Source organism: Mauremys reevesii, linkage group 18, assembly GCF_016161935.1.
Source record: "Mauremys reevesii isolate NIE-2019 linkage group 18, ASM1616193v1, whole genome shotgun sequence".
In the NCBI taxonomy this organism is placed as follows: Eukaryota; Metazoa; Chordata; order Testudines; family Geoemydidae; genus Mauremys; species Mauremys reevesii.
The window spans coordinates 19,109,924-19,123,837 of NC_052640.1; the positions used below are offsets into that span (position 1 = coordinate 19,109,924).

At 50.1% G+C, this 13,914-nt stretch overlaps 1 protein-coding gene and 1 long non-coding RNA gene across 2 annotated transcripts in view; both read right to left on the bottom strand.

Moving 5' to 3' along the window:
* LOC120386422 (immunoglobulin lambda-1 light chain-like) overlaps window positions 1–13,914 on the bottom strand; it is a 482,696-nt gene that overhangs the window by 454,944 nt on the left and 13,838 nt on the right. The gene's annotated exons all lie outside the window — the stretch shown is intronic.
* Window positions 3,825–7,460, bottom strand: LOC120386451. Its single transcript, XR_005589717.1, has 3 exons — window positions 7,106–7,460; window positions 4,099–4,215; window positions 3,825–3,986 (listed from the first exon to the last, which is right to left on the bottom strand). It is a non-coding gene; the product is annotated as an uncharacterized LOC120386451 (long non-coding RNA).

Genomic DNA, 13,914 nt, shown 5'->3' on the forward strand with positions numbered 1-13,914 from the left:
TACCAAATAATGTTCATTCCTCTCTGGTCCATTCTTATGTCATGTTTCCTCCTCTGTATGATCGAAGCCTCACAAAAAATAAATGTGAAATCGTTGTTCTCTGCAATCGTCTTGGTCTAGGTCAGTGGTTCCCAGGCTGAGGTCTGTGGGGCACAAGCTGGTGATCTGCGGAGAGCGGTTTGATCACATGGTCCTGCTTCCTCCCCTGCTGTCCTGCTGCCAAACTGTATCAGAGGAGGCTCAGAATGCTTGAGCTCTTCCCAGTGTTGGTATCCATGTAAGCAGGTGGTGGTGTTGCCAGGGAGATGTGGTGTCATGGCCAATGGAAGTCACCCTGGGCCATGTGATTGTGAATGGGAGGCAGGTCTCATCACACAATTCTAAGTAAAGGTAGTTTATTAAACTTCTGAACATTGGCTGAATCTGTCCATTCCAGTAGTCTTGACTTCCACATATTGTCCCAGAGCTTCAGGGCTTGCTTAGGGTCCCTCAATTTTGAGACTGGAGACACTTTCATCCAGCAGATGCAACACATGAAAATATCTGCAAAATCAGCCCCATGCGGATTCCTCTCCTCCAGCCCAGCAGGCAGCCAGTCATGAGCCTTTCCTGCATAGAAATCTCCAGCACAGGTGATTCCTCTTTCTCTTCACATGTCTCTTCCACCCGACATTTCTATGATTCACCCACTCAATTATTTTCCTTTATCGGATGACAAAGTCAGCCTGGGCAATGATTTCGGTGCCCTCTGATTGGTCCAGAATCTGCTATAAGTGCCTCAGCCTCTGAAGAGGGAACATTTCCTTGCTCAAAATGAGAGTTAAATCAAAGTTGAACAAAAACTAAAGCAAGCAATCCCAGGAAGGAGCGGGGCAGGGCAGTCCCTCCCCAGAGAGGACGAGGGGGGAAGGAAAAGCTCCACCTCTGCACACAGAAGCAGCTCTCGGGTTTGTTCACCTGGGAACCTGCTTGGCAGCCAGCACGTTTGCCAGCCCGTCACAGCCTATGGGGTGTTTTCCTCTGTTCCTCATCTGATCACATCATTGATTGAGCACCCCCACTCCAGCAGCACAGTAATAACCAGCATCATCCTCTGCTACGGCCCCAGCGATGGTTAAGGACACAGTATTAACAGACATGGAAGCAGTGAAATGCTCTGGGACACCAGGGGCTCTGGCAGTGAGCAGCATGAGGAGCAGAGGGGCCCAGGCCATGCTGGGAATCCAGACGAGCTTGGCTTCCTGAGGCAAATGAGTCTGTGGCTGGAACCCTCCAATTCTCTCTCAACCCCCCAGAGTTCCCCTGATCACTGCCAGTTACTACTTCCTAGTCTTGCTCTTCCCTCTTGTCAATGCTCCCAAACACTCTAGGAACCTCTGTTCCATGCGCCATGTGCTGCGAGCTCTGGAAGCCCTCCGGGTGCCTTGCGAGGTGATAGAAAGGCAAAATGTTTCCAGCTTTTGCCTGTTAGCACGGAGCATCAGAAGGCCCTGCAGGAAGACGGGTGTTTCTTTGACAGTCTCTTTCCTCCTCCTCTTTCCAGGACCAGCCTTTTTCCTTGCAGTGGACAAGTGAACTCAATCGCAAAAGCAGTGACCTTCCCCCGCCCTGCTTTGCCAAGGCTTTGGGACAGAACCAGAGAATCGTCTGAGTCATACAAGGATACAAGCCCCCTTCCCCAGCCATCTGACCCCAATGTAGGAAGCACCTTTGTAGTCAGTGGGGGGGTGGCAACAAGCCCCACTGAGCCATGCCACCGGGGACGGCAGTCCCTGGCAGACGCAGCTGCAGAGCCAAGGTTGGGGATTTCCAAGGCTGTCACTAAGGAAAGAACCTCTAGACAGCACCAGATTTAGGGGCAGGCAACTGCCTGAGGTGCTGAGTTTAGGGAGTGTTGGGCTCAGGAGGTGCCGGGCTCGGGGTGCTGTTTTTGTGAGGTGAAGTTGGAGTCCAACTGCGATATTGTGAACCTTGTTTTATTGTGTACTTGTGAGAGTTTACTTGTGTTTTAATACCTGAAGAGTGTAAGTAGTGACTAAACAAGGACATAATTAATGAGACACCAGAGATCTCTTTCAAACCCATTTGCTTAGTTATGGCATCAATAAATACAGATTTACAAATCCTATCGTGCAAATTTATTGCCTTTTATGACAGGGATAAAGCATGCCTGCAAATCGTGCATCGAACTTGTGAAATGGGCTGCAAATACAGTAATCAAAACTTTAACAAATCGGGGGATGGGGCGCCAAAGACTCCTCGCTGGGGGCGCCATTTGGTCTACGGCCGGCCCTGCCTCCAGATAGTCTAGAGAGATCTACATAGTCTCAAGTTCTAAGGCCCTAAGGCCTTCAACTCCCCAAAGCCCTTCCCTTGGGACTCAGGTTACAGAGGGGGGTGTTGCTAATGCTATTGGGTGATCTTATACTGCCACCTGCTGGTCTGTATAGAGTCTCTGAGGGCTTAGATCCTGTGAGGTCCTGGCAGCCCCTTACTTGAGCTCAGTCAAGCCCCAACCCTTGTGTCTCTAAACAGCCCCAGTGCTCTGAGCCTCACTGACTCCCCGACACGCTTCCTGTTATTGCTTCGCTCACAGCTCAGAGGCCCGGCACTCTGCACAGACCTGATTTCTACTGAGAAGTTGCACCTGGGCAGAAGACTCCAATGGCAGCAGCTCTGGGTCCCCTTGTCTGTACTGGTTTTGCTTTACAAACGTGCAGCACATGGAGCTTGGACACCCACTGGCCTGATCCTGGGAAGTGCTGAGCACATGCAGCTCTGGGGGAAGTCAGTGGGAGTTGGGAGCCCTCAGCACCTGAGACGTAGGCTCAGTCTCTCTGTTTGCAGGAGGACAGCTCCATGCAAACAGGAACATCAGCACTGGCGTCTGTGAGTGTGCAGTAGGAGAAGGAAGGTGAGATCACTCTTGTCTGTGTCACTCAAGAAACCACGACTGGAACAGCTATTTAAACTAGCAGAAGAAGGCAGAACAAGATCGAATGCCTGGGACCTGCAGTTAGAAAAACTGGAAATGACCTGCACAGTAATTAAGCCCTGGAGCAGATTACAAAGGGCTGTGGAACATGAAGCCTGGGGGTCTTTCTAAAAGAGATGGGCGAGTTACACCACATGTTTCTGGGCGTGAGGCAGGAATTACTGGGTGACGTTCTATGGTCTGTCTCACACAGGAGATCAGACTGGATGGTCACAATGGTCCCTTCTAGGCTGCAACTCAGCAGAACTATGATCCGGAGCTAGAAGTGTAATAACTGTACCAGGCACTAGCCAGAGGAGCTTTTTAAAACCCAGTTTCGGCTGGTCCAATATCACAGCATAATGCCGACTGTGGGATGGTTCCCGCTGGTATCCTTGGTGCTGTGATACTTGGTGCCCTGATTTGATTCCTTATTGCGGTTAACTCAGTCTGTGCATCAGGGCAGTGATGTTGTGTCAGAATACAGGTGAGTTCTTCAGCCAGAAAAGCCCATAGCTTTGAAAGGCAACAAGGACTGACAGGAATTGGAGATCACACTTAGCCAGGAGCCAATCCACTGGACCATCTCATAGGAACAAGAGACACGCAGGTGGGCTCCAGGCGCTGTGTCATTGTGGGTGAGAGGGGTTTTTGTTCCTCTTCTCTGTGCAGCTGTATCACTGTGTACTGGTTAGCAGTGCTGTCCCATTCTGTGCAATAGTAATCAGCATCGTCCTCTGCTTGAGCCCTGCTGATAGTTAAAAAACAGGTGTTCCTGGACGTGTCTTTAGAGGCAGTGAACCTCTCAGGGACACCAGAGCCTTTACCTGGGTAGAGTCATCCTTGTAATACAGCAGGTATCTTGGTTTCTCCCCTTACTTCTGCTGGTACCAGCATATGTTGCTACCTCTGATGCTGACTTCACTGCTCAGAACACATGCGAGTTGGGCAGTTTCTCCTGGAGTCACTGACATAGCGAGTGGCTGAGTCAAAGTGAACTGGTAGCTGGAACCTGAAACAACACAGAACCACCGGTCACCAAAGTGTCTGTAAATGTGGGTGTGCCATGCACCTGGCACACTTCCTGACCTCGCTTCTGAGCTCGAGCATGCAGTTACATTTACCTGCCCAACAGGCTACCAGAACCAGCAGTGTGGTGACCCAAGCCATCCTAGGAACAGCACACTCAGCCACAGCGGTCTCTGAATTCAGTGGTGCCTTCTCCGCTTGCTTCTTAAACCCTGTGATGTGAGCAGACATCCTGAATGCAAATCTGGATGCCTCTGATAGGCTCCAAGTTATCCTCAGCTCACTGGCACTCACCCCACAAGCATCCGGGGACAGTCGGTGCGTTGCTGGGCTAGAAGTAAGGGATGACGGCCTCAGCTATTTTTATCCCATGAGAACACCCTTGAAACATTTTTCCATCCGATTCCTCCTGGGCTGTTCCATTGGTTTGTTGCACTGTACAGTGGGAGGGACGGACAATGGATCCCCCTGACTCTGGATCACTGGAGTCACTGCTGAAGGCAGGACACCAGCCCAGTGGGGCAATAATCTGTTCCAGTGTGGTCAGGGTCATTCCCTGACAGAGTTTATTTATGGCTCTGGTCTCCAGTGCGTTCTCTGTATTATCCCCCACAAGTGCAGAAGCTCAGCACCTTGCGCTGCATGGGATGGTTAAGGAGCTTGGGAAAGCCATTATCTGCCTCTATTGATCTGTATAGAGCACAGAATGATAAACTGGCCATAGAGGAGCTGCATCAGGTGCTGTTCAGCTTAACCAGCAAGGAGCAGCAAAGTAAGTAGCCCTCACAGCCTTACAGGGAGAAGTAGCCACCCTTCTGCAGAAGTCTAATGAAAAACCTGTGTTGTGGAGGCCTCCCTGCATTTTATACACATTTCCAGGACACCATTAATAACTACTTTGCTAATGAGCTCCTGGGAGGTTTTCAGGAGGAAGAGCCCTGTACAGCTGCAAAACGGTCCTGGCTCTGCTGCCAAAGTAAAGGGATGTTTTAGGATTTCCTGGCCTGGGACATAGACAAGCCAACGTTCTACTTCTGGCAGTGTCAACATCTCAGCATCCTGGGTTAGCACTGAAAACAGAATTAATCTGCCATTACCCAGAGGTTTTTGTTCTGGGTTACATGGATATTATCTAGTAAGTTTCTGATATTAACAAGATGTTGCTGCTAAGGGCATTTTTATTGCAATGAGAGGGATCTTTCCAAAATGAAAATCCATCAGTTACTATGTTAACTCCAGCTGCCTTCCTTTGATACTGCAGGTGAAGTGACTTCCTTAGTTTAGAGAAAACAACTTTTCAGTGTGATAAGGGGATAAATGGTGTCAGAGACAACTTTTATAGATGTTTATAACAACTATGCATCAGTTCTTCTCATCAGCTTCAGCATTTCTGACTTCTCATATAACAACACTAACTATTGGGCTTGGCAACATTCAATTTTTAATACAATTTCAGCAGTTAATATCAATGTTAATTTTTAAACTTTTTTTCTATTTTTATCTACTTAAATTTTCACAGTTGCAGGATTTATGGGTGGGTCAGACAACAATTAATCAATGACAGTCAATGTTGAGATTCAAAATGCTAAAGCTTTATAACCATTAAAACAGAAATTATCAACACCACGTGTCAAAATACACACAGTACATATCCTGAAATCAAATCCTCATATAAAAATAAAAGCTGAGATTCTCAGGGGATCAGCTGTCTCCAGAAGCTCGGGCTTCAAGGAAAACTCCGAATATCATGAGATTTACAATAAAATCATGAGCTGGTGACAACACTGATCGTTTTGCTTTTTGTAGTGATTTCACTCCTTTTATTTTTATTTCATCTGCATAATGTGTCTGCTGTCTTTAATTTTATCAAAGCCCTAAACATAGCAGTGCTTCAAACGAGAACCACTTCTGCTATGGGAACTGATCACGTACTTTGACTAATCTTACTGCATTCCTAAGGACACTGAAAAAAAACCTCATTAAACTGTTTCTATCTATTCTATCTCACTGAATCAGGAAAAAAAGGACCGTAAGCAATGACACTAGATCAATGAACTAATAATTCAGCCTGAGGTTTATGCACCTCCACCCCAGTGCAGGACAATATGAATCCTGCAATTTGATTTGAAACCAGAAGTAAGCCAAGTGCAAGGACGTGGTGTGTATGGTGACTGCAAGGAGAACAGCACCTACTCCCATGGGCTTCCAATACAATAGATTTGTTTTTAACACACCCCTATGGAATGGATGGTATGAACCCATTTATCTTAAACAGAACGTGCTAAATCCCAGGAAAACGCTGGGATTAGCTGAATGGAACAGGTCACTGTTCTGAATTCTCTTCCTCCTGGAGCATTACTTCATTAGCAGGCTGCTGCCTCACCTGGCTGCCAGTGAGAGGTGGAGAAAGAAATCTAGACAAGTCCTTTGCTAATGAAACTAAGATCAGGTCTGTGCAGTTTGGGGGCAAAACCTCAGATTTCTGAGCTGGCCACACTGGATTTATAGTTTTTGGTCAAATTCCTGCCCAAGGGAGCTTCCCCCCTTCTGATAATTACACACATAGGAACACTGCTGTCTTGAAACAATAGAATAGATGTGGATTGTTTTTAAGAAAACAGATAAGAAAATCAACTGTGTGTGTGTCTGTGTAGGTGTATGTGTAAAGGTGCTTTACACTGCACAGACTCACTCCCAGTAACACACGAATCCCTTTAATGTTTTGCTGGCTGTTCACCACTGATTCTGCTTTATCCTTTTGCAAACAATTGTTGTTGTTGCCCTGGTGCTGCAGCAAGCCAAGGAAGAGCAGAGAAGATGAAATGCCCTGTAATGGGGAGCCACAGTCCTCCTGTGGGAAAGTTCTTGGTGGAGAAGCCAAAATACCAACTTACAAACAAAACACAGAGCTGGAGAGCAGCAGCCCCTGCTCTGGGCTCAGCTACTAGCAGCTGGGACTAGACCAGAACTAGACCAAACTATCATCTGGAAATATTTCCCTCATGGTGGTGTCTGAATGTTTCACAAACCTACTCACTCAGTTACCTATTTGGGATTGCTCTGGTGGGGGTTTAGCCCTATAATGGTTTGTCTCTTACATACCTGACAGGTCAGGAAAGCCAAGCTCTGGCACAGGGACAGCCTCACCTCTGAGACCAGAGAACTGGCCCCACTAAACCAAGCCAGAGGGCTCTAGCCTGGTCTAGCTCTGCCCCATCCCAGAATGCACAGGGCCCCTCACTCAGCCTAACCCTCATACCAGACTGACCCACCCCCGCTCCCCCTTCTTATAGTGCCTGGTTTCCCCAGTAACGAGCAATTAGCTCCAGCTGAATCCAGTCCCTGACTGGGCTCCCCAGCAATCACTGCAGTGATGCCAGACACCTGCTGAAGATTCCCTGCTCAGGGTGAGGGTTTTAACCCTCTCCAGGTATGGCTAGTGCTTCCTCCCTATCCAAGCCTCTCCACTGCCCCTAAAAAGGCAGATTGGATACAGGTCAATAGCTATCAAGATTGTCAGTGCACAGATGGGGTGGTTTGAGTTCACGCTGTCCAAGAGCTCCCTTAGAGGTGACTGGTCCACACCGCTCATGTCATAAACAGATAGTTAAGGGTTAAGGTCTCTTTTACCTGTAAAGGGTTAACAAGCTCAGTAAACCTGACAGACACCTGACCAGAGGACCAATCAAGGGACAAGATAATTTCAAATCTCTGTGGAGGGAAGCCTTTGTTTGGGTTCTTTGTTTTGGGGGGTGTTCTCTCTTTGCATCTAAGAGGGGCCAGACGTACATCCAGGCTCTCCAAGCTTCCTGAAATATTCTCTTCATGCAGTATAGTGAGTATTAGAAAGGTGAATTAATCTTTTGATTAATTTCTGTATTTGCAAATGTGTGTTTGCTGGAACCATATTTTATTTTTTTGTTTGCTGTAACTTGTACTTAAGCTAGGGGGGAGGGAGTCCCTTTTGTTTTTATAAGCTGTACCCTGTAAACTTCCATCCTGATTTTACAGAGAGAGTTTTTTACTTTTTCTTTCTTTAATTAAAAGCTTTTCTTTTTAAGAACCTGTTTGATTTTTCCCTTGTTTGAAACCTCAGGAGATTAGTTTGACTCACCAGGGACAGGTGGGGGGAAAGAAAGAAGTGGGGAATGGTTTATTTCCCTTTGTGTTAAGATCCAAGGAGTTTGGATCTGTATTCCAAAGGGAAAGGTTTGGGGGAACAGAGAGTGTGCCAGACACTGAAACCTGGCTGGTGGCAGCGGTACCAGACCTAAGCTAGGATTTAAGCTTAGAAGGATCCATGCAGGTCCCCATGTTTTGGACGCTAAAGTTCAAAGTGGGGAATAAACCTATGACAGCTCACAACAATGGATCCAGGGCTTTGTCGCTGGCTTTCCCCATCTAGGGACACCTCCAAACCTCACTGAGTATCATCGGCACACGGCCTGACAGGATCTACTCACTATTGGGGCACAACTGTGCACAAAGCCCCACAACTGCCAGGAGAGCCCCTGGGGGATGAGGAATTTCTCTGCACTCGCGTGTGTCGTGCACAGCTCCAGGGGATTGTGGGAGATTCTGCAGAGAGGAGCCTTGTCCTGTCACACAAACTGCTGCATGGGCCTGAGTCCTGTTTTCTAAATTGTAACTTGGCCAAATCAAAGCACTGAAAGCCACGTGTCTGACCAGGAAATCCTGCCCCTATGTTGGTGTCACTAGGCATGACTCTAGGTAACTCAGGAGGGTGGAAAACCATAAGTGTCAATAAAGCCTTCCTGTAGTAGGCCTAAATGAACTAAAGTCACTCCATGTCTGACCAAAGCGCTTCCATGTTTATGTTTGAACTTTAATGGACCTAACAGGCCGGCAACAAAGAATGGTTATCAGTTACAACACCTGTACCAGAAGGTAATAATGAGGCCTGCTATAATGAGGCCTGCTTGCTCCTGGTTAAGGGGCAAAATAACAGATCAAAGAAATAAAACAAGATAACTGTTCACAGAAGAGTTACTAACGAGCTAAAGTGGTTGTTGCCAAGTATGACTTAACTGCTTAATGTAATTGCTACTTGCATGATGTATTTGCTATAGAAAAATAGACAGGAGGGGGAAGAAGGGGGGGTAAGGGGGAGGAGTGTGGGGGTAATGGGAATGCTTAGCTGAAATCATATATAAGAAGGGAAAAACGGCTTGTATCTGTGTGCAGGATTTGAGATTGCTATGTCTCCCTTGCACCTTATTTGGGCTCAAATAAACTTTGTCTGCTTCTCCACCTTGGTGTGTTTATTGGAGCGAAGCACACCGGGCAACGAACCACTGTTGCTGTCCTCGGGCCTCTGTGCCGGCAACACCTAGATGCACTTTACCTAATGGGATGGGGACAGACCCCTTTCCTAATCCCCCGCCATCCCACCCCTCTCCCCATGGGGCAGGCCGATGGCAGGAGGTCTTTCCCCTACACACGCACCCTCCCACATGGCCCCTTGCAGGGAATGAGGGGCACAAACCCCACTGAGGATTAGTCAGGCTGCAGGGGGAAGTCTGAGGCCAACCTGCAGCCTGGGCAGGTCCCAGCAGGGCACAGAGCAGAGAGGAGGCAGGTTTGGGTCTCAGTTCCCCATCTGAGTGTCTCACTGTGTAGCCTTAAAAGCCCCTCCTTGATAGTAGTGAGTGAAGCAGTAATAATCAGCGTCGTCCTCCGCCAGGGCCCCGCTGATGGTTAAATAGGCCGTGTTACCAGAGCTGAACCCAGAGAACCGCTCGGGGGTCCCTGACACTTTCATGTAAGCGTTGTAGATGAGGAGGCGAGGCACCCCGCCCCCCCGCTGCTGGAACCAGTACGGGTAGACACTGCTGATGTCAGATATGATGTTCAAGCGACAAGAGAGTTTGACAGTTCCTTCAGGAGACACCAACAAGGAGGGCTCTTGTGTCACCACGTACTGGGAGCGGGTACCTGGAAAGCACAGTACAAACAAAGCCATGAGACCTGCCCTGCGGCATGACACGTTTGTGTGAAATTTCTGAGAGGGAGGGGGAAGGTGAAACCCAGTCAAGGGCTGCCCTGGGCCCCCCTCTCATCTGAGCAGTAAGTGAGCAGCAAGAGCAGCAGAGGGGCCCAGGCCATGGTGGGAATCCAGACAAGCTCGGCTTCCTGAGGCAAACGGGTCTGTGGCTGGGACCCTCCGATTCTCTCTTAAACCCCCAGGGCTGGAGAACGGCCCCTTCATGCAAATCTGCCCCTTGCTCACTGGCTGCTGCTCTGGGCACCTGCGTCACCCCAAGACAGGGCAGAGACATACAGGGGATCTTTCTTACATTCGCTCTGACTGTAAAGTACTGAGCTATTGGGGGGAGGGGGGAGGAATTAAGAAACTCCAGGAATCTGCTGGATTAGGAGGAGCCCTGCCTAGTCCCCTCTCCCCCCAGCTTCAGGGCTATTCCCAGTCCCATGTTGGTAGCGCAGGTTTGCTGATGAGTTTGTTTGTGATGCAATACAGAAGGGATGATCCTCACACTGCCTTCCCCTGAGCAGTACCTGTCTCATGGCTTTGAACCCAGTGACGAGTTCAGCTCTGCTGAGGGTGGCCCGTGTCCAAAGACGGGAAGCAGAGCTGTAATGATCTGATTTGCGCCATTCTCGGCTGCAGTCGGCCAGTCTCACTGGGCTGATCCTGTTCTGTGCTCACCCGGGAGCCAGTTTGGATAATTCTGCGGCTCTCGCGCTGGCTGCTGTGACGTTTCCACACACACACAAAGCCAAACACATATTTGGCTGTCTAGACAACTTATTTGAAGAAAAACATCAAAGAAAGAACAAATGCCAAGTCTCCGGGAGAGAGCGCATGCACTCGAGAGCGAGCGAGCGTACACAACGCTACCCTCTACAACTGGAACACAAAAGCGCTGCGGATGCACCGCTGCCATGGCAACAGCAGGGAGTCCATAATTAATGGTGAAAAGCCCAGAAACAGACTGATGATGTCTGCGTTCAGTTACATGGCCACATGCGTCTCATCGGTCTTCTGTGCCTTGCTCTGCTGTAGTGTGTGTCCTTCTGCCCCAGTATGGGCTGCGTCTCCCTCCCGCCAGCCCTCGGCTCAGACCAGCAGGGCCTGTGGGCCTGACCCAGTGATGCGTGGAACATCCCCAGTTCTCACTGGCTTCAGGTGGGAGACGAGATGCTCGGCCCTTCTGGGAGACCCTCAGCATCGCACAGGTTCGGGCCGTACATCTGTGAGCAGGTTTCATTTACTGGAGTCCCTCAGAGCACTCAGACATTTATCAGTGAGGCTGCATGTGCCCATTGTCCTGAGCCTGAACTAGAGTATCGGAGCCAGGGCTTCATTTGTAATGAGAGATGAGCTGGGGCTCATGCCTTTTTTTTTACTTTCATAACTGACGTGGCTAGCCCAGAGGCCCCAGGGCTAGGAACTGCCAAGCCCAGAGGGGTTGTAATCCTGGCACAACCCTCTGTTACCCCAAACTCCCTGGCTCCAGCCTGTCTCTCCCCCTGTGAGCTGCCTGGTGAGAACCTCCACCCTTCTCTCAGGAGCTGCGGTGAGGCAGGGAATGGGGGTTGTGGTGAGGAGCAGGGAACACTGAATGGTCTCTGTGCCAGTGCCAGCAGCAGGGCACCAGGAAGCACAGAAATGGAGCAGTGGGGCGGGTTGTTCCGGGAGTCAGGGGCTGAGGGGCAGTCAGAGCTCTTCTAAAGGGAGCAAAGGACAAAATCGGAAGGTGTCACCTCCGATATGCAACGAGGATAAGTTGGTTCATTATTCCTGATTTCTTATTCCAAGGCACACGTCTTCCCACTGTTCTCCCAACACCCACCGAGCTCGCAGCCCCTTTAGCAAGGCGCCCCTCCCCCATGTGGATGTTTGGGGTAGCAGGGGGTTGTGCCAGGATTACAACCCACACAAAGTTCCTTGTGGCCTGGCAGACAGCTCCAAATTATAGAGGAATTCCAGGCCATGAAGAAACTTCCCTTCTGAGCAAAGCAGAGTCTTATTCAGTATGTCCACACAGCATTTGGACAGACTCGGGCGAGTGGAACTCACGCTAATGCTTTAAAACCAGCTGCGTACACAGCGCTTTGAAGTTGCAGCTTGAGCTAGGGCTCAAAAATAGCGGGTGGGATAGAGGGGAAAGGTTGTGTCAGCGAGTGGCCTCCTCTTTAGCCTCCCCCTCCCCCCCCCCGCACACGGCATCCACTGAGCACTAAGTTATCCCGACAAACAGATAAAGCCCAGTTTGGCCCTGGCCCCTGCCTCCAGCTCCAGGGGAGAGGAAACGTGGCTGCTGTTCCCTGTTGGCGTCAGGAGGATAAAGCACACACGAGCCCCATCCAGTGGAGTCAGAACGAAATCACCCCTCTTGCTCGCCGCGGTGTCCTGCTCTCAGTTTGCACAAGTCAATGTTCATTAGGTCACACGGTCTCCCATGGGGGCAGCCCAGCTGCAAAGAAATAACTGACTTGGGTTTCCAGGTGCCCAGGCTAGGCGCTGCAGCAGGGTGAGCCCCAGCGCTGGGGCCGTGCTCCCAGCTGTCCCTCCCAGCGCTGGCGCTTTGACTACACTTAGCGCTTCAAAGCTTCAACACTCTGCTGGGTTTTGTGGTGTAGAGCAGAATGGAGAGTTACCGGGGACAGAAACGCTGCTCTCTCCCCTGCCCCTGACTGCAGTGACCTCTCCCTGCATGGATTAGCTCTGGGGCAGAAGGGTTTGGTCTTTGCTGTGGCTGACAGGGGATTTCAGCTCCCAATTTGCCTTGGAAAGAGAGCTGTGCATTGCATCCCCTCCTCTACAGCCACCCTGCAGAATGCAGCCAAGACGCTAGTGTAGGCTGTCCCATGACCAGACACTCCTGCAGCTGCAGGCCAGGCAGGACTGTCTGAGCCAGGCTCGGTAATTTCCCCTTTTGCATTGCTGTGAAGTGGTGCAAAGCACAGATTTCTAAAGAGGGCTCGTTCCAAGGGGTCTCTCTGCAGGGACAAGTGACACAAAACAATCAGAGGCGCTCAGACAGCATGGGGACGGGTTCCATAAGAGAATCTCTAGACGGTGAGAGAGACACCACAGGCCCTAACTGCCACTCTGCTCTCTGGAGTTGTCCCCGGTTGCTCAGAGTGCCTCAGGCAGGAGAAATTGGCAGAGGGGGAGGCCTCAGGTGACCTTCCCTCACGGTTTCAGCTTTGTCCTTCAAGGTGATGAATTCTGAGGGGGCTGTGAGCACTAGGAAGCAAGTCGCGTATGTGTCCCAAGAGAAGAGCAGCCCCTGTTGGATCCCACGAGGTTTTGGTCTCACTTCCCGCTACCTACATGGATCTGGTGAAGTTTTGGTCTCAGTTCCCCAGGAAGCTGTGGCACAGTGTTACTTCCCCCACCCCCCGTCCCACCTTAGTGCCAGAGAATCAAAATCAGCATCATCTTCTGTGTGGGCCCCAGAGACTGGTAGATTTAAGGGGTTGCTGGAGAGTCTCTGGAAGCAGAGAACTGATCAGGGACCCTGAGACGTGGCCTGGTGAGAGTCGTCTTTGTAACAGAGCAGCTATTCTGGAGGTTCTTAAATCTCCGCTGAAGCAAAGAGATGGGGTAGCCAGGGATGCTGTCACCACTTATGGCGTAGGCCCGTCTAACAGTGTCTGCTGGGGACAACTGAGAGAAAATGCGAACACATCGCCAATGCTCCAAGCCTCATTGGGCCTGCTCTCCAATGCGCTTTCTGATATGGTTTCCCTTCTCACTCGTCCTTTGGGTTCATGCCAGGCTTGGAGCCCTCCACAGAAAATGTCTAACTTCACCCCAGGCTCCTAACGATCCCCAGAGCCGCACCTCATTACAACACGTGCTGGGAGGGTCAATAGTGTCCCCTGGCTGGGAGAAGTAGTGGATCGTGTGACTAGAGTCA